The sequence below is a fragment of the Odocoileus virginianus genome, chromosome 34 (genome assembly GCF_023699985.2).
Source record: "Odocoileus virginianus isolate 20LAN1187 ecotype Illinois chromosome 34, Ovbor_1.2, whole genome shotgun sequence".
NCBI classification, from domain to species: Eukaryota; Metazoa; Chordata; class Mammalia; order Artiodactyla; family Cervidae; genus Odocoileus; species Odocoileus virginianus.
In genome coordinates this window covers 8876929-8903360 of record NC_069707.1, presented here as the reverse complement: position 1 = coordinate 8903360, position 26432 = coordinate 8876929, and the positions used below count along the sequence as shown (strand labels likewise).

General features: G+C 43.9%; 1 protein-coding gene and 1 pseudogene across 6 annotated transcripts in view; one reads left to right on the top strand and one right to left on the bottom strand.

The window, feature by feature from the left end:
• TULP4 (TUB like protein 4) overlaps nucleotides 1–26432 on the top strand; it is a 189537-nt gene that overhangs the window by 11045 nt on the left and 152060 nt on the right. The window lies entirely within an intron of this gene.
• LOC110134707 (large ribosomal subunit protein P1 pseudogene) lies at nucleotides 133–1725 on the bottom strand (annotated as a pseudogene).

Below are 26432 nucleotides of genomic sequence, written 5' to 3'. Positions count from 1 at the left end.
GTCTGCAGAAGGTTATATATCAATATATAATATATTATATCTTATATTGGAGAATATAATCAACTTGGATGCAGACTTTTAGCTCCTGATTTTTTTTTTTTTGTAAAGAACTCAGCCTTTTATTGTATGTGTTTAGTCAAAAAGACCAGAGCCCATGGCATAGTCAGACTCTTCAGATTCTTTTCTGGGCTTCTGCTTTCTTGTCCTCACCCGGGGGCAGCAGGGGTGGAGGGGGGAGGACCTCCCGCTGGTGGAGCATCAGCTGCTGGGGCAGGTCCACTAGCCCCCGCCTTGCAGGTGAGGTCCCTGATGTTGACACTGGCCAAAGCCTTAGCAAACAAGCCTGGCAAGGAAGGGCCAGTGTTTACACCGGCTGCTTTAACGAGGGCATTGATCTTGCCCTCTGTGACCATCACCTTTTTGTTGTGCAGGATGAGGGCCAAGTACATGCAGGCGAGCTCCAAGACGGAGGCCACCGTGTGGGAGAGTATTGAGGGGGCTGCCGGGGGAAGTGCTAGTCACTGGCTGAAGTGAGGGCTTCACCCCAGTACAGCTTGAACTTCCTCCGAAGGATGGAGCATCTTAGCAGCAGCTGTGGAAAGCAGCTCCTGAATTTTTATCTAGTGGTTTTAATCATGGTCACACTGTTGTATGAAAAGTATCTTGTTTCTTGACCTCTGTACTGTTTTATGTGTGAAACTTCAGTGTTCTTTTTGCTTAATTTTAATATGATAATATGACTTAAATTCTTACTGTGATTCTAACTCTGACGTAATATAAACTATGCATGTATTAGGACATCTTTTTTAAAAAAGTTTGCTTACTTATTGACTTTTGGCTGTCCTCAGTCTTCGTTGCAGTTTGAGGGCCTCTCATTGCTATGGCTTCTCATGTTGCTGAGCATGGGCTCTAGAGCATGTGGGCTCAGTAGTTGTGGCTCATGGACTTAGAACCCTGCGGCATGTGGGATCTTCCCTGACCAGGGATCAAGTCTATGTCCCCTGCACTGGCAGGTGGATTCTTAACTACTGAACCACCAGGGAAGTCCTGGGGACATCTCGAAAGAAATATATTCTTTCTTCAAATTCTTTAGTCCCCTTCTAAATTTAAAAGCCCAAAAATAGCAACAACCAAAAGATTACTAAGATAAGTTGGTTCTAATGTAAACTGCTGAGTTGTTGTAGCTATATTTTATTTTTGAAAAGATGCTTTTCTTTGAATATGTGAGTCTCTCTAGAAGTCCGGATAAATGGGGCTCCAGGTGGGAAGCCACTGCCCACCTGTGGTGAATGCTTTTCTGATTCCTTTTTTTCTGATTGGCTGGTGCTGAAATTTGAGTCTGGTTTTGACCTGTGGAGGTCTTTGCACACCTTAGTCTTCTCTCAGGATTCCCTCTTCTGGTTGTGGTCGGACCTATTTTCACTATTATGGGCCCCAAGCAGGTAGCCTTAACGTATTGGGCTCATAGAAGAAAAGAGTCGTGGATTCTAGAAGGACACTTTGGTTGGGAGTGGTGTAAGAAGTTAAACGGAGTTCACTGCTTATGGGGAAGGCTGCACTGAAGTCCTGCTTTCTATAGCAGAGCCCCCAGGTATGGGGGGTGGGGTGGTCAGAGGTGGTGAGTGGAATGGGGAAAACATGTGGTTTAAGGAGCCCAGATTCGAGTTTGGACATACCGGTTTGAGTTGTGTGAAAGCAGCTGTAGCAGATGGAGCACTTAGGCATGTGGCCTTTTCTTTCTTTTAATTAAAAAAAAGTTTCCTGTGTTCTGTATATGTATCCCTCTTCTTGTTTATAAATGATTTCCTCGTTTCTTGGTTGCCTTTCAGTTCCAACTCTGTTCATAGTACATTTTATGTATAAAAGTTCAAATTTTCTATGTAGTCAAATCTATCTTTTTACCATAGTTTCTGATTTGATCATTTGCTTAGAAAGTCTTTACCTGTGGAGTGCTTTTCTTTCTTTTAATAAAGCAGTCAGTTGTTTTAAACTTTAAGCTTTTAATCTTGGAATAATAATCTTGGATTTACAGAAAAGGTACAAAGATAGGTTGTATAGAGAGTTCCTCAGGCTCTTCGCCCATCTTCCTCTTTAATGTTGCCACCCTATAGAAATGCAGAGGATTTGTCAAAACTAAGAAGCTAACATCCGTGCAAGCGCATTGTCATTAATGTAAGCTCTAGACTTCCTTCCAGTTGCACCAGTGTTTTCACTGATGTCCTTTCCAGGGTACCACACTGCTTAAGAGGGGAGAGTTTTGAAGAGGCAGGACCACACATGGCAGTGTGTTCTGTGGAGTAGGTGAGCTCCAGACCCTGCACTTGTGTGAAATGTGGCAGCTTTATGGTTTATAGAATTCTTTCACACACACATAATTTAGATGGAAAATATTCTTTTTTAAAAAAATTTATTTTTGGCTGTGCTGGGTCTCCGTTGCTGCGTGCAGGTTTTCTCCAGTTGTGGTGACTGGGCACTACTCTGGAGTTGCGGTGTGCAGGCTTCAGTAGTTGCAGCACGTGGGCTCTAGGACACAGGCTCAGAAGTTGTGGTACCTTGGCTGAGTTACTCTGCAGCATGCGGAATCTTCCTGAGGTAGGGGTCGAATCCAGGCCTCCCACATTGTGGTGGATTCTTTACCCCTCAGCCACCAGGGAAGCCCGAGGGAAATGCTGTTGACCGTCAGTCTCATTAGACACACCTGCCCCTAGGGAGCGTGTGTCTCGGGAGTGCCTTCTGCATTTGTGTGGCCATGTCGGCACAGAAATACCTCTCAAACTGTCCACACTGTTTTCCTGCATGGCAATTCCCTAGAATGTCTTTGCTCTCACACTGTTACCTCATTCTTTTGCCTGGACTGGAGTGAATAATCATATGTTGTTGATTTTTTAAGTCTCAGAAAGGCACCCTCACCATGAAGTATCGTTGTAAGTTCCTTGACATCAAAGTAAGCCCAGAATATCACTCTTTCATCCTCCAGAATTGTGGTGCTAGGCTCCACCCATCTTAAATGGTGTTGTATCTAATGAGAAAAAAATGTGGTTGGCATAGACGAATACATGTTTTACTCTTTAGATGAGTTTGAGACTCTGGAGCTTGCTCGCCCATCTCTACCTAGCCATGAGTGGAGACAGATGAATGAAGTCAGAGGTGGGGAGGGCAGACAGGAAATTAGGTGTAGAACACAAGCCATGTTGGATGACTCCATGCCCACACTGCCTGATAAAAATAGCATGAGCAGGGAGGCCTTGGATGCCTTTGCACTTGCTATCTATAGGCATCACGACTCACACGCCTTCACGTGAGCGGGGCTGAGCTTTCTCGTGGGCGGCCGCTGGCTTCTTCAGTGCATTCAAGTCAGTCCCCTCTTCTTACTGAAAACACATTTTCTCAGCCTTTCCTGACTTGTGAAACACCAGCACCCTGCCTTTTGATTTAGAAAGCAGTGAGAATGTGATTGCCATGCAAGCTTGAGGAGAAGGGATCAAAGAAAAAGCTGAGAAGACGACCCTGAGCTGGTTTTCTGCAGACCCTTGACAATCTCTGTAGAGTTGTTCTATTCTATCTCAACTCTTAGAGAAAATCAGTAGGTCACATTGGAAAAACTCCACCCAGGTCACAAGTAAATCAATAGAAATGTAATTTTTAAAGCACATGTCCATTAGTAGATTATACCTGCTTCAGTTTGGCCAGAATTAGCCTCCCCGCACCCTCCCCCACTCAGAAGAGTTTTTCTTGGTGGCTTGTGACTTTTTCTATGAGTTTTAGTTACAGTCATTGCTTTTACAAAGTCTTTTTTTTTTTTTTTTACATTGGCCATTTTGTCTGGTCTTCACAGCAACCCTGCACATTAGGTTAAGCATGTATTTTTCATTTTATGAGAAAACTGAGGTCTGGGGATATGCTCATGGTCGTGTAACTGTTAAGCAGAAATCTTGGGACAAGTCCGCACCTGCTGATCGAAAGGCCTGCATCTCTTCTCTTCTGCCCTATGGCCTCCCCTCCAGGTTCTTGGCACTGGTGTTGCAGACACAGGTGGGCGAGGCCAGTAGAGGTGTCTCTTGGTGACAGCCAGCATATCTCTCAGACTGGTAACCAGCTGCCCCTGTCCTTTCTTCCCTTTGTAAGGGATCTGGGGCTTTGTTCAGATCCCCTCCCCATCTGCCTGACAGTCCCAGCACAGGGGTTAGTCCTGGTCTGTGTCATCTGGTCATGCTGGTCCCGCTCACTGCTATGACTGCTGTGGGGATAAGCATGAGACCTTCTGTTCTACCAGGAGGTTCTGGAAAACTTCTCAGTCTTAAAATGACAACGCTAAGAAAGGTAGGCCTTTTCTTCTGAGCATGGTCCTGACTGAATGTGGTGCCTGGAGTTGATGCAGCCATGTTGCCTCAGTCTGAAACATGAAGCTGGTGCCAGGGAGAGGACAGAGCCGAGAAGAGAGCAGAGTTCCTCAGAGTCCAGTCCACACTGCTTTTGGACTTCTCGTGTGAAATAAATTTCCCTCTTGTCCATGTGAAGTAAATTTCCCTATTGTATAAGGCAACCTGAGTTGAGATTATCTGTTATTTGTACCGAAAGACACACTGTTTCATTCATTCATAGTTGTGAAGAGATTTGATCTGGTCAGAAGATCAGAGATTGCTTCCTTGAGGAAAGGCACAGGCCTTGGTGAAAGAGATCCATTTTGTGTTGGGCTTTGTATCCCATGCTTAAAGGTTTTGGTCTTTATTGCAGGAGCAGAGCCATTGAAGGGTTTCATTACTGGAGAGTGGCAGGAGAACCGTGAGCTATAGTTCATTCAAGCTGCCTCGACTAAAGAAAACCTTGGCTTAACATTCCAAAGAGTCCTGTTTGATTTGCTGAGCAGGCAAGGAGCAGTCAGTGGTTAAGGCCCTGGTGATTAGCAGGTGCGTCCACAAAACAGAGGAGCATCTCTGCTTGGAGTCTGATGAAGTAAACAATCTACTTTTCCTTTTCTCCCTCCTTGCTAGTGTGTGTATGTATGTCACACACACACAAAGTTTTATGTATATGTGTGTGTATGTACACATGCTACATTCACAGAGACAGCTTTCATGTTTTCTAATTTAGGCATAGTTTGTGAACAGTCTCTCATTCTCTTAGTGTTTGATCATTTAAGTTTAAAAAAAAATTGCAGCTAAGAAGTCTGTGTTGGAGTTATAAAAACAACCTGGATGGTTTCATTGTAAATAAAGTGTTAAGGATGTATTAGTGTGTCTGAAATTGAACTTTTAATATCTCCAGAGGTTTTTCTCCAGGTTTGGTGGAGTAAGATCTGCTCTGATTCTCATACATATGGATACATTAGAAAACTGGATTCCGTCCCAGTGTAATCAGGCCAGGAACCAGCCTGAACTGCAGAGTGGAACTGCAACGAAAGCTGCAGTCTCCTGTAATCATATTAGGATGTGATGTGGTCCCTCTTTATGTTTATTAATTAGTGGAGTTGTAATGAGACTCCCCCCCTGCTTTTAAGGATGCTGATCAGTGGGCATCTGGGCGGGATTGGAGTTGTGTTTGGGAGCCTTCTGCGTGCAGGTGGGAGGGATCAGTGTTTCAGGTGGTGGCAGGTGAGCCTCCCGCCAAGTTGGCATAATGGGAACAGGACTCTTCTGGGTTGCCATCTGTTTGTGGCTGATAGGAAACCAGCAGTGACTTCTGAGGAGTTTATGTTGAAATATTTAGGAATTAGAAATAGTAAGATCATCCTGATCAGGTCTTAGGAGGTGGGGGAAATAGACTGTGGAGTGAGTTTTCATCACTCCTCATTTTAGGAGAAAGCGGCCTGGGTTCAGCAGTCCCCACTCCTACCTCCCCCAAACCACAACTCTATTCTCCCCACGCAGACAACCTCTCAGGTCATCCCAATTCTGTCCTGAGTTGCCCATGGTAAGGAGACACGTTATTTATATCACTGTCACAGGTAACACCATGCGTGGTGTTTGTTACAGGGTGGGGAGTTCAGTCTGTGTCTGTGACTCTTGATGTATCATGTTTTTTTGTGGTGGTTTTAAATTGTGGTAAAACATGCACAGTGTATTTTACCATTGTAGCTGTTTAGATTATGTACAATTCAGTGGCAGTCCATTTACACAGTTGTGTGACTGTCACAACAGGTCATGTTTTCACCCAGTACTTTGACATACATAAGAAACAGTGGGTGTTTCTTCTCTGTTTACAAAATTTATGTGTAAAAACCATCAGTATGCTCTGTCTGATGGGTGTCCCTCTGGTTTTCAGCTGGGGTTTGCTTCCCTTCTGTATGGGAGTTGACTCGGTTGGTTAGAGGTCTTGTGCCCGCATTTCTCTGGATTGGCTTTTCTGTTGTAGCAGCTGGGAAGCTCTGCGCTATAGGCACAGTGCTTTGTGATGGTGTCCTCTTGTGAAGCAGGGGTGTGGGGTAGGGAGTAGCCCACTTCCCTTTGAGCCTGGCCTTACTTGGTTAACTGGAGGGGCTGACCTCGGGTGGCTTGCTGAGGACGCATGAGGCTGCAGGTAGTCATCTGTTCACCCACTGCCACCGGCACAGCTGCTGAGGTGCTGCCTGCCTCCCTCTGACCTGCAGACCCTGCTGGGTTCCTTCTACCTCCTGCAGGCGTCTATCTTGTCTCTGAGAACAGTCAACAGAAAGAACCATGGAGTCTGCTGTCAGTTAGGGGACTCTCGGTTACAAGTAAGAGAGATCTAAGTGAACTCAGTCACACATGAAAGGCGACTGGAACGATTTCGGACTGTCTCCTGGAATCTCTGCAGGGATATAGCTGGGCTACAGACCAGGACCCAGAGACGGGAACACACTGTGGATGGGCCTGGGAAGCTCTGCTTCTTTCTGTCCCCATCCTTAGCTTCCATCAGTGCTTCTGAGCTCTCTGTTACAGACCAGTGTCCTCTACTCCCCGGTTCATGTGGCAGAACATGGCTGCCAACACCCCTGTTCTTCATGTCGTGACTAGAGAGTGTTTCTCTGTTCCAGCATTTCCTGGGAAGAGCTGATGAGGGGTCATGGAAAATGGAACCAGGTTGTGAATGCGCCTATGCAAGTTTACATTCAGATTCAAACAGAGTAATAAATCCCCAGATGAAATAAAAACAAAATACTACCACCCCTACTACTCCATCAACAAAAAAATCGGGTGAGTTGAGGAGATGAACCTGCTAAACAAATTCTGAAGTTGCCTTTTTAAAAATTGAATTTCTTTTTTAGTGAAATGAATTAATAACAGATTTTTTTAGTGAAATAAATTATAGCCTGTTTTTATGTCAGCATTGTTTGAACTCAGAGAAATTGTGGCTGAAGTTTAATTAAGCAGGGTAGCTTGATGTGGGAGATATGTTCCTGAAAACCTGAGTATAAATAAAATATTTTAAATTAAATTATATTTTTAATATACAAGGAGAGTCAGTGCTTAAGGCCCTGATCCCCTGATATCAGAAGGGATCCTTTTGTGAATTTTCTTTCTAAAATCCAGTAATTTTAACCTTGTGAAACTGAATCTTCCTATATCATATTCACTAGATCAAGGTGTACCAGTGGATTATTCATTTTTGCTATCGTTGTCTTGTTGGGGTCACTGGTTCATTAGCACATCGAGTACCCCACTGATTTCTGAAGTTTTGAACAATAGCAGTCCTCTTAGTTGTTTGGGTACATACGTAGGTTGTCCCCTGTATGAATCTGAGAGCCCTCTATGAGTTGGAATTAGATTGGGATTGAATACGCTTCTGAATTGCGAAACTGTACACAATAATCCAAGGAGATTCAAAAGCATCCCCTAGTGATTGCAAGACAAAGACGGAGCAGTCTGATAATCCTGAGAATTGTTCATAGTGCAATTTGAGGGTTTGGGAATTGGTCATCTCAAGTGTGCAGGATCTGTTGTGTTTGCACATCACTCACAAAGGTGGTTATTACCCATTTGACTTACTAGTGTATTTAAAATGAAAACTCAAAGGTTTCCCCTTCTCAGAAAACGTGGGTTGTGAGGAAGCATGAGTATTTCTGGCTTTGTGGGGAAGGACATGATGAGCACCTGAGTAAGTGGTGCTGCAGTGGAAGACCACATCCTCTGGAAGGCTGCTCTGTCCGACATGCCCCTCGCTCTACCGAGTGTCCTACCTTCTGAAGAACATTTATTACTGCTTTAAAAGATTTGCAAGCCCCTGGTATTCTAAAGCAGTGCTAAAGGAGCCCTGCTGTTGAGTGAAAGTTGGGAGTGCTGCGTGTGGGTTACGGGAAACCCTTTATTCCATATGACCTTTCTCTCCTGCACACCGTGGGGGTTGCCTCTGACATGTCTTGTCTTAAATAGAACATGTGCAACCATCCTTCTCTCTTAGAACTGCAGAGCTGGGATGCTCTGAGGACTGGGAAGACTCAGTGATTTCAAAACAGCAAGTTAGAAGTAATACTGGAAAAACAGAAAAGCATTTACAAGAAGGCCAATTTCATGCGGTGCATTATGGCAACCCAGAAAGAATCAAATTAGTATTGTAAATTTGACAAGGCACCCAACCTTTTAGTTTATAAAGCATATTACATTCTTCAGAGCATTTTTATAAACATTGTCACCTTTGATCTTTATAGTGTTGTCAGTAAAGGTGATAAAGAATGGAACAAATTGCCTCTCTGTTCACAGATGAGAGACAGTCTGGGAGCAGCTGTGCACCCCCAGCTAACTAGCACTGCTGACCTGTCCTTGTCACATTTCACTTTTTCTGACCCTCCTTTTTTCCCCCCCATGTTTTGGCTGCACCTCCCAGCATGTGGGGCCTTAGTTCCCTGACCAGGGATCGAACTCGTGCCCCAGCAGTAAAAACTCGGAGTCCTAACCTGTGGGCCACCAGGGAAGTCCCTGAAAACATTTTTATGTTACATTTATATTTGATCATTTGAAGGAACTTTGAGGGAGGGAAGGATTAGGTAAACACATGGATTCATTCATCACTTTGAATTGATTCTTATGTGTTTGGTTCTCCCATTTTACTGAATTCTCTTAATAGTACTAATTTCATTCAATTCTATTTTGCAGATGGAAAATTATTTATAAATATATAAAGGATGATTTTTTCCTCTTTCCTCTTTTGTATGACATTTTTTCCCTGTCATAATGCACTTCTTGGAATTTGTAGAGTGATGTTGAATAACATTGTTGGTGAACATCTTTGGCTTAATCTTCATGTTAGCCAAACTGCCTTTAGCACTGTGGTTTTTAGTCACTTTCTGCATATTGCCCGGTTGCTTCCTGGAAAGGGAAACTGGTATTGAGTGTGTGTGCCACTTACAGCCTCACCAGTGTTGAGTCCCCAGAGTGTTGCCACAGCTCTTCCTTACCTATAGTTCTGTCATGTTAACATTAGATTTGAGTTTTGTCATTGGTTATTTCCTCTAAACATTCTGGAGTCCATGAGCACAGCCAGAGTTGACCTTACACAGCTTTCCCTTCCTATTCCAAAGCAACTTTGGTGTGGAGTGGAAGTTGTTATCCTGGCAACACAGTTTGGTGGAGAAAGTGTAGGCCTTGGAGTTAGATATCAAATCATAGCTCTGTCACTAATAGCCTGATGATTTTTTGATAAGCTTAACTTAAACTCTTTGAGTCTTGGTTTAATCATTTATGAACTAGGAAGAGGCTTTGAATGTGGAGGAAGGTGCACAGTGGGCTCTTAGTGATGCAGTGGTCACTTCCTGATCCTTGCCTCTTCTCTGCCTAGTGGTTTATTAACATGCTAGGGCCATTCAGCAGGAATTGGCCAAGATTTTGGTAGATTTTCATTTTATTCAGAGATAAGTTTTACTCCCCATGCCTCATGATTTTTTGTCCCTGACTTTCCAATTGAAGTCAGAGTGAATGATTGTTTTTACATTTTTAAAAAAATAACTTACTTTATTCCAGTTTTTAACTTGCTTAATGGGTGTAATGTAAATAACACTACAACAGCAATGTCTGGCATTTATTGAGCAACTATAACTGTGTGGCAAGTGGGTAATTAAAGTACTTTGTGTATGTTCATTTAATCTTCCCAGCAATCCTTTGTCACAGAAGCTCAGACAGGGCTTTGAGCTCAGGAGGGTGACCCTGGCTATACTTCTGGTGGTCTGACTCCTGAGCTGTCCTTCTAACTGCTGCTGCCTGGACTGCCATTGTGGCCTTGAAGGATTTGTCCCCTTTATTCTGTTTTCCTGAAGCCCATTCTAGTATGTGTATATGTGTGTGTAGAAACAAATCTTCGTTTTTGAAAAGGCTACTGATTATGAAGTTAGATAGCAAGTGTCAAATATAAAGCACTCGTATCTATTGAATATGTTAATTCTAATCTGTTAGAATTCATTAGAATCTGTTGAATTAGAAGTCATTAAGACTTTTTCCTTATCTAGGTAGTATAATTTGATTTATCCACCTTGAAATTGCCATACAGATCTGAACATCTCTACTATATGTCTAGAACCGTGGTTTAGTTTTGTCCTATTATTATAAAGTGTTTGTTATTGTGATTTTTAAAAAATTATTAAAAATACACATAACAAAATATTTACCATCTTAATCATTTTTAAGCTACAGTTCAGTGATATTAAATACACTTATAATGTTGTGCAACTGTGACCACCAACTTTTTTCATTCTGTAAAATTGAAACTCTGTACCTGTTAAAACAGTGTTCTCCCTGAAGCCCCTGTCAACCACCATTCCACTTCCTTTCTCTTTGACCAACCTAAATAGCTCACATAAGGAATTGTATAGCACTTGTCTTTTTGGGACTAGCTTTGTGTCACTAGCATGGTGTCCTCAAGGCTCATCCAAGTTAGAACATGTGTCAGAATTTCCTTAATGTCTAAGACTGAGTAACATTTCATCATATGTATATACTATATTTTGCTTATCCATTTATCAATTGATGGACATTTGCTTCCATGTCATTATCTGGACTTGCTTGTCAATATGTTTCTTGTCAGTAAGTTCTCCATCTTTTGGCTCATGGTTAAGGTCTCTCTCTTGCTTTTTTTCCTTCCCTGTTGCACCATCTCAAGCTCTTACACTGACTTTATGTTGCCAGGATCAGTCCTTCAGTCAGGATTCTCTCAGCTCTGCCCTACTGCACTTTGTTGGCCTTCATTATAGCATCTCTCTTGTAACATTGACTTCCATGTGTTCCACCCATCCTCTGACGCCACAGGGAGCAACTCTGGGCAGGGACTGGATTTCACTGAATCTCACAGTGCCAAGTCCCCACGTGGGTGTCTGGTCTTGGGTGGTGGGTTTCCCTTGGCTGCTTTTCTTGTTTCATATCTCACCGTGGACTCTTGCAGCTGAAATTAACACACGTCAGCTATAAGTAAAACTTTGGCCGCTGTAGTTTTCACCATTATGTTCTTTTCATTATTTCTCTCTTTGTCCCCAGAATTTCTCCCTGAAATTTTTGATTCTTCCCTGACGAAACGTATCCTGAATTACAGGTAGTTTTTATCCTAGCTTCCATTGTGCCCAAATAGTGGCATCTTTCAAGGCTGCTTTCACTTTTGTCTCAGTTTATGTGCCAGTATATTATAATCGTAGGCTGTAATAGGTTTATTTAATGTAAGCAGTTTGTGATAGTCTCTCTGTCCTGTTTTGCTTTGTTTTCACTTGTTGCTTATCATATGGTAATCACCAAAGTATTTGACTCTTCCTCAGGGGGATAGCTGTTTGGTTCCCCTTCCTCAGTGTGTGTCACGAGGCCTTGATGAGGAGGATGGGAAGAGAAACCTCTAACCCACATATGCTTTGTGTCTTAGTTGAGAGAGAGTTTTGTTTTTTCTTAATTGTATTGCCTTTTAGAAATTTTGAAAGGAAGTTTTAATTCAGGTGTAACTATTCTCCCAAAATAAAAGTTCTCAGAAGTTGGATTTTTAAAGTTAGAAAGCTTGGAGAATGTATCTGTGTGGGGAAGGATTCCCAGGTTTGGGAATCTAGGATTATGCTTGAGGTGAAATAAAGCATGTGCGTGAAGCATTGGAGGGGAACGTCCTTGAAAGAATGAGCAGTGGAGACCTTAAAAGTATTTGCAGAAACAAAAGGTTAGAATCTTTGATTTTTGAAGAGAAACTTAGGAGTGGATTTTAGGAGTAAGATGGCTGAATTCCAAGAGATTAGCTCAAGAGTTGCTGCCATCCGGGAGGTTATAGTCGGGGGCAGGAGGGGCAAAGCTGCACCCACTGGAGTTAATTCAGGGAAGATGCTGAATATCATCTGATAGGATGGTATATGTCTTTCAGGCACCCAGAAGAGGAGTTTCTGCGTTGGGAGTCACCAGTGGACTGGTGGCCACCATAGTGTTCACCATTATGTTCTTTTCATTATTTCTCTTCTTTGTTCCCAAAATGACTGTGATCTTATTAATAACTAAGAACTTTTGCTTAGTCAAGTAGCTCAGTTGGTAAAGAATCTGCCTGTATTGCCGGAGACCCTGGTTTGATTCCTGGGTCAGGAAGATCCCCTGGAGAAGGGATAGGCTACCCACTCGAGTATTCTTGGGCTTCCTTTGTGGCTCAGCAGGTAAAGAATCTGCAGTGCAGGAGACCTGGGTTCGATCCCTGGGTTGGGAAGATCCCCTGGAGAAGGGAAAGGCTACTCACTCCAGTATTCTGGCCTAGAGAATTCCATGGACTCTATAGTCCTTGGGGTTGCAAAGAGTCAGACACGACTGAGTGACTCTCACTTCACTTCACTTTGCTTAGTCTGGAAGATAATGGTATTAATAGTTCTTACTTGTTAGGTAGGTACTTAATAATGAGCATGGTGAACGCAAACATTCCAGGTCCGGCCAAGGTGGAGGAACCAGCAAAGGAGACAGAAAGAACAGTCGAGAAAGAGGAAGGCCAGCAGGGAGTCCCTGCCAAGATCTTACAGATGGGGAAGCTGAGACTCTGAGTGGTTAAATGACAAAGCTGTCTGTAAAGTCACAACTGAGGAATGAGTGATGGAGCATGCATTCAGACACCAGAATCCCCCCTTCTTAAGCTCTTCTGCTTCCCATATTTACAGGTGTTACCACACCCAGTTATAGTTTCAATGTAAAATGAAATGTGACAGTGGAGTTTGTGTAACTTAATCTTCAGTTCAGTTCAGTCACCCAGTTGTGTCTCTTTGTGTCTCACCCATGGACAGCAGCATGCCAGGCTTCCCTGTCCATCACCAACTCCCGGAGCTTGCTCAGACTCGTGTCCATCGAGTTGGTGATGCATCCAAACATCTCATTCTCTGTCGCCCTCTTCTCCTCCTACCCTCAGTCTTTCCCAGCATCAGGGTCTTTGCCAATGAGTCAGCTCTTTGCATCCGGTGGCCAAAGTATTAGAACTTCAGCATCAGTCCTTCCAGTGAATGTTTGGGACTGATTTCCTTTAGGATTGACTGGTTTGATCTCCTTGCTGTCCAAGGGACTCTCAAGAGTTTTAATCTTAGGGAGATGCATAACTTTCAGTATATGTTTTACATTTGTAGGCTGAAAAAAAATGCACAGCCTATAATTTGAGAATTATGATTTATTTGGTGAATAAAACTGAGGACTTAGATCTGGAAGACAGCCTCTCAGATAATGTTGAGGGATTACTCCGAAGGGTAAGAGAGGAGCCAAGATACAGAGGGGTTTTTGCAACAAAAACCACGTGGTCGGACCATCAAAGGGTTACTGTTAATTAAGTTAATGAATTCAGCACTTTTCTCTGTATGGGAAGATGTCAGAGTCTGGACTCACTGAAGTTGTTCCTTCACCAACTGTTCCTGAACTATCTAGGGCTAACATCCTGCTTTTTCTTCATCTGGGGGTGGTGGCTGCAGTGACTGCTGGCTTGATGGCTGCAAGCCATTTGTTTACTGATGTATTAGGTAGGAAGTAGTTTTCATCCACATACTTTTTCTTAGGCAAAAGGCTGAAAAGTGATCAGTACATGTTTTAAATATAGAAAAATAGCTTATGGACTTTGATTATGGGTTTTAGATGCCTGGGGAACTCATGACCTGTGTTTGGGAATCTGGTCCAGCCTTGTCATTTTACTTGAGGAGAGATCAGACACCCTTGTTGAGGGACTTATTCCAGACCTCACTGGAATGGACTTCAGTCTATTGACTTACTGCACATTGCCTTTGGAACACATGTACTTTTACAGATAGTGTTGTAAATGGAAGTTAAGTAGAGTTGAAGTGAATACATAAGATGCCGTTAATAAAAACGCCCTCATCAGAACCACTGGTGTGACCTCCATGGGGCCCCATCCAGTGTCTTCTTCCAGCCTGAACTCCCGGCAGACCTTCTAGCTACATTGGGAAGACTCCACCCCTTGTTGGTTCCCTCCTCCTCTTGACTCTTCTTTCTCAGTTTCTGGCCTGCTCCTCCGCTTGGTGTGGCCTCAGTGTTGAAGTTCCATAGGGTTTGTCACTGGACCCTTTTTTCTCCTTCATCTTCATTCTCTCCCTCATGAACTCGCTGTTTTTTTTTTTGTAGTGAACTCATCTTGATGTAGCTGACTTTTAAATTCATACTTCTAGTCCAGACTTCTCTGAGCTTTGGATTTATGTGTCCAGCTACTTACTTGACCTTGACATTTAGATGTTTCACAGAAACTGCAAACTTAACCTGCCAAATGAAACCTCTGTACCTGTTCATAGCAACCCTGTCCTGCTCTTCAGTTATTGCCACCACCAACTGGGAATCAGCTGTGATGATAATAGTAAGAGCTGACATTTATTGAGAATTTATTATGTGCCCGGTACTTCCTTAAGGGCATTACATGAATCAACTTGATCTTTGTAGTTCTAAGAGAATACCATGAGGTAGGTGATGATAGTCATACTAGTCATAGTGAGTTAGATGATTTAGCATATACCTAGCATATACCAGCCATTGTTCTCTAAGCATGTTTTAAATACTCAGTGAATTCTCAAATCACTGAGGTGGATACTGTACGGTAACAGGTCATGTCAGAAACTGAAACAGAGAGAGATGACTGACTTTCCGCTGCCCTGCAGGTCCTCCGACTAGTGACTCTGGAGCTGGCCCACTGTCACAACCCCTGCCTGTGCTTTCTGCTTTGTCTCTGTCCCCCGAGGGCTCTTCCATACTGCAGCCACGCTGGCCTGAGCCTGAAAACCAAAATGTTTTTGTCTGCAGCAGAGAGCTCTTCAGGGGCTCCCTCTGTGCTCAGAGTTAGATGTGTGCCCCTCTCTGTGGCCCTCAAGGGCCTCCCTAAACCTTGTCTCTGCCCGTGGTCTCTACCAGGGCCCTCAACTCTTCTTAAGCAGCAGCAGGGCCCGTAATGAACCAGGGAGACCCTTCTTCTGAAGCAACAAAAACCACGTGTTCTTAGTTGACTGTGGAAGAGTACACACAACCCTGATCAGTGACTGCTTCGGCTGCCCTCTGGTCCTCAGCTCACAGTTTACACAGGTAACGATGGTGTAGAGGGTGCTGACTTGCGACACGCACACCTTCTGATCCCCTGCCCACAGCACTGTTGCATCTTTGGTTTGGAATTACTGGGAAGTAATGGGTGTTGGGCAGCACTGTCTCTGCTAACATCCCAAGGTGTTTCTGTTGTGCAGATAGAGCCTAAGCTCTTAGGATCTGTAAATGTCCTTTTGCCTGATTCCTCCTGGTCCCGAGTGCCCCCTTTACAGTTCTTCAGCTAAGGAGGTCAGGGAGAGGAGGAGATGGCTTCATGGACATTAAAGCATGCGTGCGTCCATGTGTGTAGGGGAAGTACTGTTGTATTAGCCCAAGTCCATTGTGGGGCATGTGACTTAGGGACTAGCCTTTGTAGCAGTGATAATGCTTGATGTCACTTTGTTACGATTGTGTAGTCAGAGTCCTGTGTGTGGACTGACGGGGAAGTTTGTAGAAGGGCCACACAGGTAGGAACCGCTCCTCCTCCCTGTCTGCTGCCTTCCTGGTGTGGGGGAGCTCAGGGTGGGCTGGATCGGATCTCCTTTCTTGTATCAGTTTTGTGTTGGGCCTTCTCAGCAAGAGGCAGAGGCTCCCTCCCTCTCACGCTAAATTCATCATCATGGTTGTGGAGTGATGACTTCAAGGGATCTTAAATCTGTTGATTGTCAGTTAAGTGAACAGCACTGTATTTGCTTTAGATGAAGTACTAGGGGAAGGGTAGAGTCCGTTTTCACAGCTCGTTTCAGACTCTTCAAAGTGTTCGCTCTTGGTGGGTTTTATTGACAGTGCAGCTTCATTAAGAAAGAGCCAAGTCCAGCCCCTGATCTTTCCCTTTGTGTCTTTGATATAGTCTTTATCAAGTCTTTATTTAATACATGGCTTAAACTATGGGAAAATATCAGTAAGTTTCAAATGACTTCATCAGTGTTTAACTTCAGATAATTATATTAAAAAAGAAAAGAAATGAAAACTCTCCCGCTCCTAGCCCAGTCATTTGACACTAGCGTGACTAGGACAGTGTCCTGGCCTGTCTCCTTCCCCAGCCCCTGGAACGGTACTGAGGCTCACAGCACACAGCCCTCTTTCTTCCAGAAAGTTCTCAGATGCAGCAGACAACTGTGAACACTGGGTACTTACTTAGTGTGGGATTAGCACGTGCACTCCTCTACCTAGACAGTCATTCCCTAAAACATAGGCCGTTACTTCAGAACCGTGTTTGAAACTGGGTGATATCTCTTTATGAGCAGACTCAATGTGAGACAGTAACCGTATATGTAGATAGACTCTTAAGGGATGCATCTTGGCAGATGTATAGGTTTGGCTTTCTCAGTAACTGGGGAGTCGAAATTGACCATTCGGCAAGTGAGAAAATGGCATATCTTAAAATTATATTTTCTCTTCATTTCCTTCTATTGATCAACTTCAGTGTTTGTTGTTGAGAGGTAGGCCTTGGGGGGGATTTTAATTAGAACTGTACAACATTAATCTTGTGGTAGCAAGCCCAGTGTAATATGAATGCATTTAAAAAGAAGCCTTACACGTTATAAAATAAATAACTGAAGACATGCCAAGTACTTGGTACTATGCTTTTGTGCCATTGTATCTTTTTTGTGTGGGTAGTGTTGCTTTTTTATTATTAATACTTTCCACTGGTCATTTATTACTTTATCCTCCCTGGTTATTAAAATCAGCTTTGTTCATTTTTCTTCACTGGGAACCCATTTTCTTAGCATTTTGGGGTAAGTTATTGCCTAAATGTAGATTTTATTTTTTACCATGAAGATTAGTTTTTTATAGAAAGTCTTTAGTGAAATTAAAAATTGCTTCACACCAAAGGAGAAAACCGTGGTCGTGAGGAGTCCTGCACGAATTGATTTTCACCTTAAATGGCTGCTCAGTGCCTCTGTAGCTTTGAAGATGGTCAGGACAGCCCCTGCTGGCTGTGGGGACAGAGCTGAACGGCCACTGTCCTCAGGAAGGTGGCTGTAGTCGGGTGACCCTGTATTTGAGGCCCCAGGCTGTCGTCAGGTTTGCAGGAGACAGTCGTACATCCTTGTAGTGTTTGAAAGGTGCATTCTTAACGTGTGGTACACATTTTAACTGTTTAAATTGGGAGAGGGAAACCCTGTCATTTGTCTTCTAGATTAGAAAGTCAAGGATGTGCTTTATTTGTAGTTTCTTCACTGCTTAGCACAGAGGCTGGGGTGTAAGGTGCTCAAGTTGTCAGCTGAAAGAAAAAAAGCACAGCCTAGAAGTTGAGAATTATGTTTTATTCAGCTAATTTTCTGAGGACTGAAAGCCCAGAAGACAGCCTCTCAGATCGCTCTGAGAAACTACTTCCAAGGGTAAGGGAGGAGCCGGGATGTAGAAGGGTTTGTGCAGCAAAAGCCCAGTAGTGGGAACATCAAAAGATGACTGTTGATTAAAGGAAACCAAACCTCTCAAGTTAAGGAATTTAGCATTTTTCAGTGTATGGGAAGCTGCAAGAATCTGGGCGCACTGACATCATTCTTTTGATGTGGAATCATCCCACCGTAGCCATCTGGGGCCAGAACCATCCTGAGTTCCCTCAGGTCTCACTGTCGGGAAGGAGAGGGTTGGGGGGCCTCTAGTGGCTGGTAGCTTGATGGCCACAACCTTGGCTTGCTGATATGAAGGTGGCATTCTTAGTCTATAGGTGTTTGTTCAATGAACTAATAGCAGCACAGGTGTATGGATAAATGAATTCAGTTGTTTTTATTTTTAAAATATTTTATTTAGCAAGAAACAGCAGCTATGTTAAATCTGAGAAAAAATAGCCCACTTTAAATCCTCGGTGCTCCCAAGTTTTTGGGAAGATGGCTGGGAAGGACATGGATCATTGCATAGGGCCTGGTAGAGCTAGCCGCCTCAGCTCGGGAACCTTCTGGGAAGGGTGTTCAGAAAGGCAGGAGAGAGGGACACAAGCTCATCATTAGTTTCCATGCATTTTACTGGTATCTGACTTTGGGGTCCCTGGGTTCAAGTCCTTGCCTTAATTTCATTATTTATAGAACCAGGCTAAATAGTGAGGTCTTTTTTTCCCACCCTGGTTTTTAATCCTTCCATCAGCCCAAGGGATGAAAGGGACTGGTGGTGGTTCTTCACGAGCGAGAGGCGGGCAGGAGGTGGAGTGTGTGCTTTAGGCCCCTTTTCTTAGTCTGGGACTAGTCTGATTAAAGATTCAGGTTTTTAGGAAGGCTGGAAAGAACCCATTCTCTCTTACTAGCACATTTCAAACCACAGTACCCTGGCACTCCAAAAACTGCTGTAACCTTTTAATGTTAAGGTTTTATTCACGTTTTACTGTTTTATTGTTGTCCAGTCACTAAGTGGTGTCTGACTCTTTGGGACCCCATGGACTGCAGCACCCCAGGCTTCCTTCACTATCTCCCCAAACTTGCTCAGATTCTTGTCCATTGAGTCAGTGATGTTATCAAACCATCTCATCCTCTGTTGTCCCCTTCTCCTCCTGCCCTCAGTCTTTCCCAGCATCAGGGTCTTTTCCAATGAGTGGGCTCTTTGCATCAAGTGGCCAAAGTATTGGAGCTTCAGCTTACTATAGAAAGTAATTGTAAATCTTTTACATTTGTTTGAGATTGTTACAGGCATTTTTCCATCCCCTGATGGCCCTTCTACAGTGTTTTAATGTTGAAATTCTTTCAGAATACAGTTAGAGGGAAAAAGTTTCTTTCCTAGGTAATAGACAGTTTCCTCATTTCTGACAATAAGATTTATGTAGCCATGCTGAGTCTCCTTCTGCCCTGGGTGCAGGCATGCTTAAGGCCAGGTTTTTTGTGCTCAGTGTCAACATTTTTGCTGTCTCCTTTTTCTTTTCTGTTTTAAAATTGTTTTATAAGGTGATAATCTTATTTTGTATGCACTTTTTATTAGGTGCTTTAATTTCTTTCTGCAGAGATTCATGCTTTTAATAGATTCATTAAAATAACAATGCATATTCATTATTCATTAAGTACTTTCTTTGAGTTTATGCTTGTACTACAGCCTTCTTTTCCTGCTAACTCCAGTCAGTTTTTCTTTCTTGTTTAGTCCTGGGCCAGACTTCTCTGTGTATTGGTATACAAATATTGTTTTATTTATAAGAACGGTATAAGAACTTGAAGGAAATAGAACCAATCTGTTTCTTCCAAAAGCTAAGCGTTTGATGAATGACTGTGAATCCCTTCTGAGCACCTGGGTGATACAAATCATTGCCTGAACCTAAGATTCATATTCATTATCTCCAGCTGTGATTATTACCCTTGATTGAAATGTGGTTTAAGGGGAGGTTTGGATCATTATCCTTTTTCCTGTTACCCAGTGTCTTCTCTTCTATTTGAGGTAAGGCTGTTTTGGGGGAAGAAGCGTTCCTCACCTGATTAGAGAGAATCATATGAAGATGAAAGTTCTGCATTTCATTTTCTCATGTTTTATTTGCACATCTACTCAATAGTACTATGAATTAACTGATTTTTTCCCCTGACACTTTCACTTTCTTTCGTGTCACTTCCCACAACACGTGTGGGAAGCAGGTGTCTGGGTCCTCTAGAGACACAGACACCTTCCTTGATGAATCCCACTTCAACTTTTTCTCAGTTTTGAATTCTTTCAGTTATTTCATATATGGAACATTATGTTACATGAAAAGCTATAGTTGTGTGCCTTTAATTGCTGAGATGTAGTGGTGTGACACTGAAGCCTTATCCAGCTGCTTTGATCATCATTTTTGCTAATTATGACTCTCTCCTTTGCATGGTTATTGTTATAATAAAAAGATAATAAAAAAATCTTGAAGCATTATGCCTGTTTACATTCAATAATAATTGAATTAGAATAATAAGCATTTCCAAGCCCTTGGTGATGGTCCGCTTATTCCCCAATCTATATAACCAAATTTCTGTGTAAGACAGTGCCTTGATATAGAATGTGACAAGGTTTGGCTTGTGCTGTGTTATCTTATGATTTTGACAGTAGCATAACACAACTGATAATTTGTTTCCAGTAATGGAACATCCACTTCATTCATCTCATTTCCTGTACGTGGGGCTTCCTATACCGTGTCTCCTACTTGAATTAACTGGATCTGTGTACTTGTCTTTTTTTATGAATAAAGAATGTAAAAATCTCAATCTTTATTAAGGATAATATTTTGGATATACCTGGTTAAATAAATCACCTTTTGTAAACTAATTTTCTGTGACGCGTGGCACCTGTTTTTCTTTCTACGTGATCACTGGGACTCTTTCCAGGGAGGGCAGGGGGTCGTGCCCTGTCCTTGCGCTGACCTTGTGTCCCTGAGGACAGAATGGAAATGTTGGGGTCTTCCACTGGACCCCAGCCTGAGTCCTGGGATCCCCACTGAGCTAAGGGGTTAGGACAATGGTTCTCACCTGGTAGGGATACTGGACCATGTCCAGGAACATGTGGTCGTCACACTGGTGGACTCCAGCATCGAGAGGGCGGGGCGGGGAGCTGTTCCATCCGCCACGGTGCCCAGAGAACAGTCAGGCCCTAGTGCCAGTGGTGCTGGGAAGGTCAAAGGTTGAGAAACCCTGGGTGGGAGGCTGCTGGTGGGTGACTTGGGAATCTCTGTGGGCCCTGCCTGTGGAGCAGGAGGGCTTGGGCTGGGGTCACAGTCAGTTCCCTGGAGCAGACCCCTCAGAGAAGTTCTCTGCCCATGGAGCCTGTTCAGGTGCAGGGTCCGTGCCTGTGAGCTGAGTGGGACCCAGGAGGGTCTGAGCCTGGCAGTGAGGTCTGGGTGATGAGGGGGTGCAGGTTCAGAGCCCTGACCAGGTGGGGTTGGGAATAGTTCTGCAGGGAGGGTGGGAACTGGGGCTGCAGGGCTTTGCCTGGGTATCTAGGGCAGGGCTTGGTAGTGGCCAGGCTGGGTTTAGGGTGCTGGGTAGGGAATGGGGCCAAAGTTCAGCATCCACGGCTGAGACTCATCCAGATAAGCTGGGTCCCCAGCAGGGAGAGGGTCAGATGGGAGCTGAGGTCAGGGTCCTTCTGGGGCTGAGGGTTAGAGGTCAGGGCTGAGGGTCTGGGTCCTTGGAGGCTGAGAGTCAGGGATCAGGGCTAAGGATCATGGTTCCTTCTGAAGCTGAGGGTCAGGGGTCAGGGCTGAGGGTCTGGGTCCTTGGAGGCTTGGGGTCAGGGGTCAGGGCTAAGGATCATGGTTCCTTCCGGAGCTGAGGGTCTGGGTCCTTGGAGGCTGAGAATCAGGGGTCAAGGCCGAGGATCATGGGCATTCTGGGGCTGGGGATCAGGGGTCAGGGCTGAGGCTCATGGTCCTTCTGGGGCTGAGGGTCAAGGATCAGGACTGAGGGTCTGGGTCCTGCTGGGGCTGAGGGTCAAGGGTCAAGGCTGAGGATCATGGTCCTTCCAGGGCTGAGTGTCAGGGATCAGCGCTAAGGGTCTGGGTCCTGCTGGGGCTAAGGGTCAGGTTTCTGGGCTGATGGTCTGGGTCCTGATGGAGCTGAGGTTCATGGTCCTGGGGTTGAGGGTCAGAGGTCAGGGCTGGGCCATCCTTGGTGAGGAGCTTCTCCTCCAGCAGGGTGGGGTGGTTTAGCTCTGCTTAGGCCCCAGCAGGCACAGGCACCGGCACCCGTGTCCTTCAGCCAGGAAGACAGGAGCCCTTGGGTCCCTGCTCCTGCCCCCCAAAATGTTGTTCCCTGGCCTGTCCTATTCTGCTGGACTACAATTCCCGGCATTGTGTTGGATTTTTAAAATTGTTATTTATCTGGAGAAGGGAAAGGCATCCAACAGGAAACCCGGGTTCAAGCCCTGAGTGGGGAAGGTCCCCTGAAGTAGGAAATGGCAACCCACTCCAGTATTCTTGCCTGGAGAATCCTATGGGCAGAGGAGCTACAATCCATAGGGTTGCAAAGAGTCGGACACGACTAAATTGACTGAGCATGCGTATATGATGAAGTAAACGCCTGCGTTTTGTCTAATGCACTCACCATGCCCTGGGGCCTGCTCTGCCATAGGCGCCCTCACTGCATCTCACGTGGGCGTGTGTGTTTTCTCGCCTGCTCTGGGTATCTCCAAGTCTGACTGCTCACCTGGTTTCAGTTCTTGCTCGCCTTAGGGATGATTTCCAAACCAACAATGGAAGGTGGTAGAGGGTAGAGTGTGGACCTCTCCTGGAAATGGAAGCTACCAGATACTCTGGAAGCTGTCCTGCTAGAAACACTTCCTATAGAAATACTGGAAGAAAATGAAAACAAACACCTGTAGAAACATCTGTAGAAAATGAAACAAACACCCTTTTATAATCCTTATTATAAGAAAGTGAGAAACCCACAGGTGGGTAAAAAGATTTTAAAAAGTGAATGTTTGTGAGAGAAAGAGAGGATCTAAAACCGTAGTGGGACATGACAGTGAGGGGACTTCTGCTGATTCCGGGGACCTAGATTTCAGGAGATGGTTTCATCTGAACCTCATTGAAAGGCTAGGCTGGGTGTCTGCATGGGGCAAGAACATCCATTAGCAAAGGAAGGAGATGTCTTCTTAGCTCTAAAAAAAGAGTTCCTTTTGAATCTTGTTGGATTTGGAATTTGCATTTATGCTACCTGCATAGTCTGGAAAAACCCAGGCTGAGAAGCGCATCTCACTACATCTGGGTTGGAAGTGCCCAAGGGCTTGGCAGAAGTCAACACAAATCCTCTCTAGAAGAATGCCATCCTCACCCCACTGATTAAGTACTCTGAAATATGAACGAACAACAAAAACTCGACGTCTTAGGGAATGAGCCACCATGAGGGAGAGTCAGTCGCCTTGGGGCCCATTGTGTTGTGCCATTTGTCCATCTGTTCATGCCTCTTGTTTTTATCTGTATTTCATTGTACACCAGGTGCTCTTCTCAGTGCTAAGTTTATAACAGCCAAATATTCAGTGGGGAAGTGGGTATTGCTGTTGACCCGAGAACTTGGTACATTTTCCCCAGAGTCCTGCTCACTTCAGATTTCTGAGTCACTTTGAGAAAACTGGGCTTTTCCCTTCCCAGTTTGAAGTTCTTTGTTTTACAAGTGAAAAAACTAAGACCACTTATTAAGTAACCTGCCCAATATAATGAACCTTGGTTTCCTTGTCTGTAGAATGGAGATAATACCTACCTTTTGGGTGCTGCCATGATGAAAGGTTAAACCACACGTCCTCTGCCACAAATATACCTTTTATCCTTCTCTGTGCCCATGATAGTCACAGACAGTATGGACTCAGTTCTGATTTTCAGACAAGATGGTTTTCTACTACTGGTTTGATTCCCAAGAGGTCTTTGTTCAAGCCCATGCAGAATCCCACACTTCACTCTTAATCATTCTCGGATTATTTCATGTTTGTGAGTTTTGCTTTCATTAGTTAGACTGTGAACTGTTTAAGGTCAGGGACCAGATCTTGTCGATTTTTATATTAATTTTGTATTATCTAGTCTTGGGCTAGTTACTTGGTGGTGGTGGTGGTTTAGTCGCTAAGTTGTGTCTGACTTTTGCGACACCATGGACTGCAGCCTGCCAGGCTCCTCTGTCCATGGAATTCTCCAGGGAAGAATACTGGAGTGATTTACCATTTCCTTCTCCAGGGGATCTTCCTGACCCAGAAATTGAACCCAGGTCTCCTGCATTGCAGGCAGATTCTTGACTGAGCTACGCGGGAAAATAAATAGTTACTTAGTAGATGTTTTATAATAATTGTTTATTGTTGCTTAAGCATGTAGTGCCATTATTATGAGGAGATGAAAATATTTCTGTCCAAAGAAGTCGTCATGGTCATAATGTGAGAGTGACTCAGTGGTAAAGAATCCGCCTGCCAGTGCAGGAGACATGGGTTCAATCCCTGGGTCAAGAAAATCCCCTGGAGGAGGAAATCACAACGCACTCCAGTGTTCTTGCCTGGAAAATCCCATGAACAGAGGAGCCTGCTGGGCTGCAGTCCATGGAGTCACAGAATTGTACATGACTAAATGATTGAGCATGCACATGCGTGCGCGCACACACATGCACTTGAGAGATTTGACAAAGTAAGAAAATACTTTTGCTGGCTATTTATGATGTAGACATGTATTTTCTGCTCTCTGTTCCTGATGGATAAGATGATTCCTACCTCACTTCATGCTGCAGTGTCCTTTATAATCCAGGACTGCTCATTTGTGCATGCCCAGGCATGTGTGTAGGTATTGCTCACCAAGCTGGGACTCTCTCTATGTATTGGAAATTATTGAACACCCCACAGCTGCTTCTGTGTAGCCCTGAGTTCATGTTAGGATTGGAAATGTGTCCCCTTGTCTGAGCACTGGGCCATCAGTCAGCTCTGGTCCCCTGCCTTCCTGCCCTGCCCTCTGCCCCAGGATAGCACCTCGATGGACTGTCGGGCATGCTCTCTGTGTCTGCCCTGTCCATCTATTGCCCGAGGGTCAGGCATTCTTGCTAATCATTGGAACCAAGGAGGAAGCACTTGGAAGTTATCCTTCCCATAGAATCTAGCTGAGGCTGGGCCACAGCCAGGATTTCTGTTCTCTTTCAGCTGCTGGCTGCATTTCAGCGACCCATTTGAGCCTTTGCTATATGAAAAACATGAAAATGCCAGGGGATTATTTCTACAAGTAAAAAAGATGGCAGCAGATGTGAAAACAAATTTACTCATCATAATGTAAAATGATATTTGTTTTCATCTTAGTTTAACAGTGTATAGGTATTCATGAAAATATTTGGCTGTAAAAAAATGAAGAAAAAGAGCAAACTGCCTTCTTCTATTACAATCCAGTTCAGTTTAGTCCTTTGGAAAGAACTTCAAGTTGTAAGTTTAAAAAAAAAAAATTACTGAAACTTATGTTAGTATTGAAATAAGCTTTAAAAGTTTTAAGTAATCCCGGAGATGTATTAAAATTCAGATTTAGTGTAATCAAGTGTCCCTTTCATGCAGATATAATCACTCTCAGGAGTGTGGGAAATCTGAGTAGAACTAATGCCACAGTTGTTTTCCAAATTCTTCACTTGACTGACAGTTTCTTCTTTTTTGTATAGGAAACCGCTTACATTTTGTGTTTCCTTTTAGGCATGACCAAGAGGGTGTTTTCTTCCCTAACCTAGACTTGTTTCTTCTTGTGTATGTGCTAGCCCACAGCTGGTTGGAGCGTCTGCATGGCGGTGCGTCTGTGAAACGACCCTGAGTTACTGCTGTTCCTCCTCAGCCTCTCTGTGGGACACCACCTGAGGGGCCTGGGGGTGTTTTTTAGCTACTTGGAACTCTGTATTGTAATTGTGTTTATTAGTATTTCAAGAAAAACTAATTATCTAATTGTATTTGACACATTTACTGTCGTCCAAGACTGTAGTGTTTTAGATGATTAGCACTTAACCTATTAAAAGTCCTAAGTTTCCAGCTCTTTTAATGGAAAAATTAAAAAGAATAAACAATTCCTTTCTTAGTTAGATGATTGGTGGTGTTGTTCAGTCACTAAGTCATGTCCAACTCTTTGCAGCCCATGAACTGTAGCTTGCCAGGCTCTTTTTTCTTCCACAGTCTCTTGTGGTTTGCTCACATTTATGTCCATTGAGTCAGTGATGCTATCTAACCATCTCATCCTCTGCCACCCCCTTCTCCTTTTTCCCTCAGTCTTTCCTAGCATCAGGGTCTCTTCCAGTGAGTGGGCTCTTCGGATCAGGTGGCCAAAGTGTTGGAGCTTCAGGATGAGTCCTTCCAGTGAATATTCAGGGTTGCATATTAATCATAGTCCTTTTCAATTCCTGGTCTGATAATTCCAGCATCACTGCCATTTCTCAGTCTGGTTATGATGCTTGCTCTGTCCAAACTGTTTTCTGGTTCTTAGTATATCTTATAAGTTTATCTTCATAGCTGGATATGACCTACTGGTTAAAAGGAACGGCTTTAAATAGGCCTTTAGTAATGTGGCGGGTAAGGTGTGGGGTGGGGTAACTGTTCTGTAGTCCAGTGATTACGTCGCAGCTGTGTGGGGGTGTG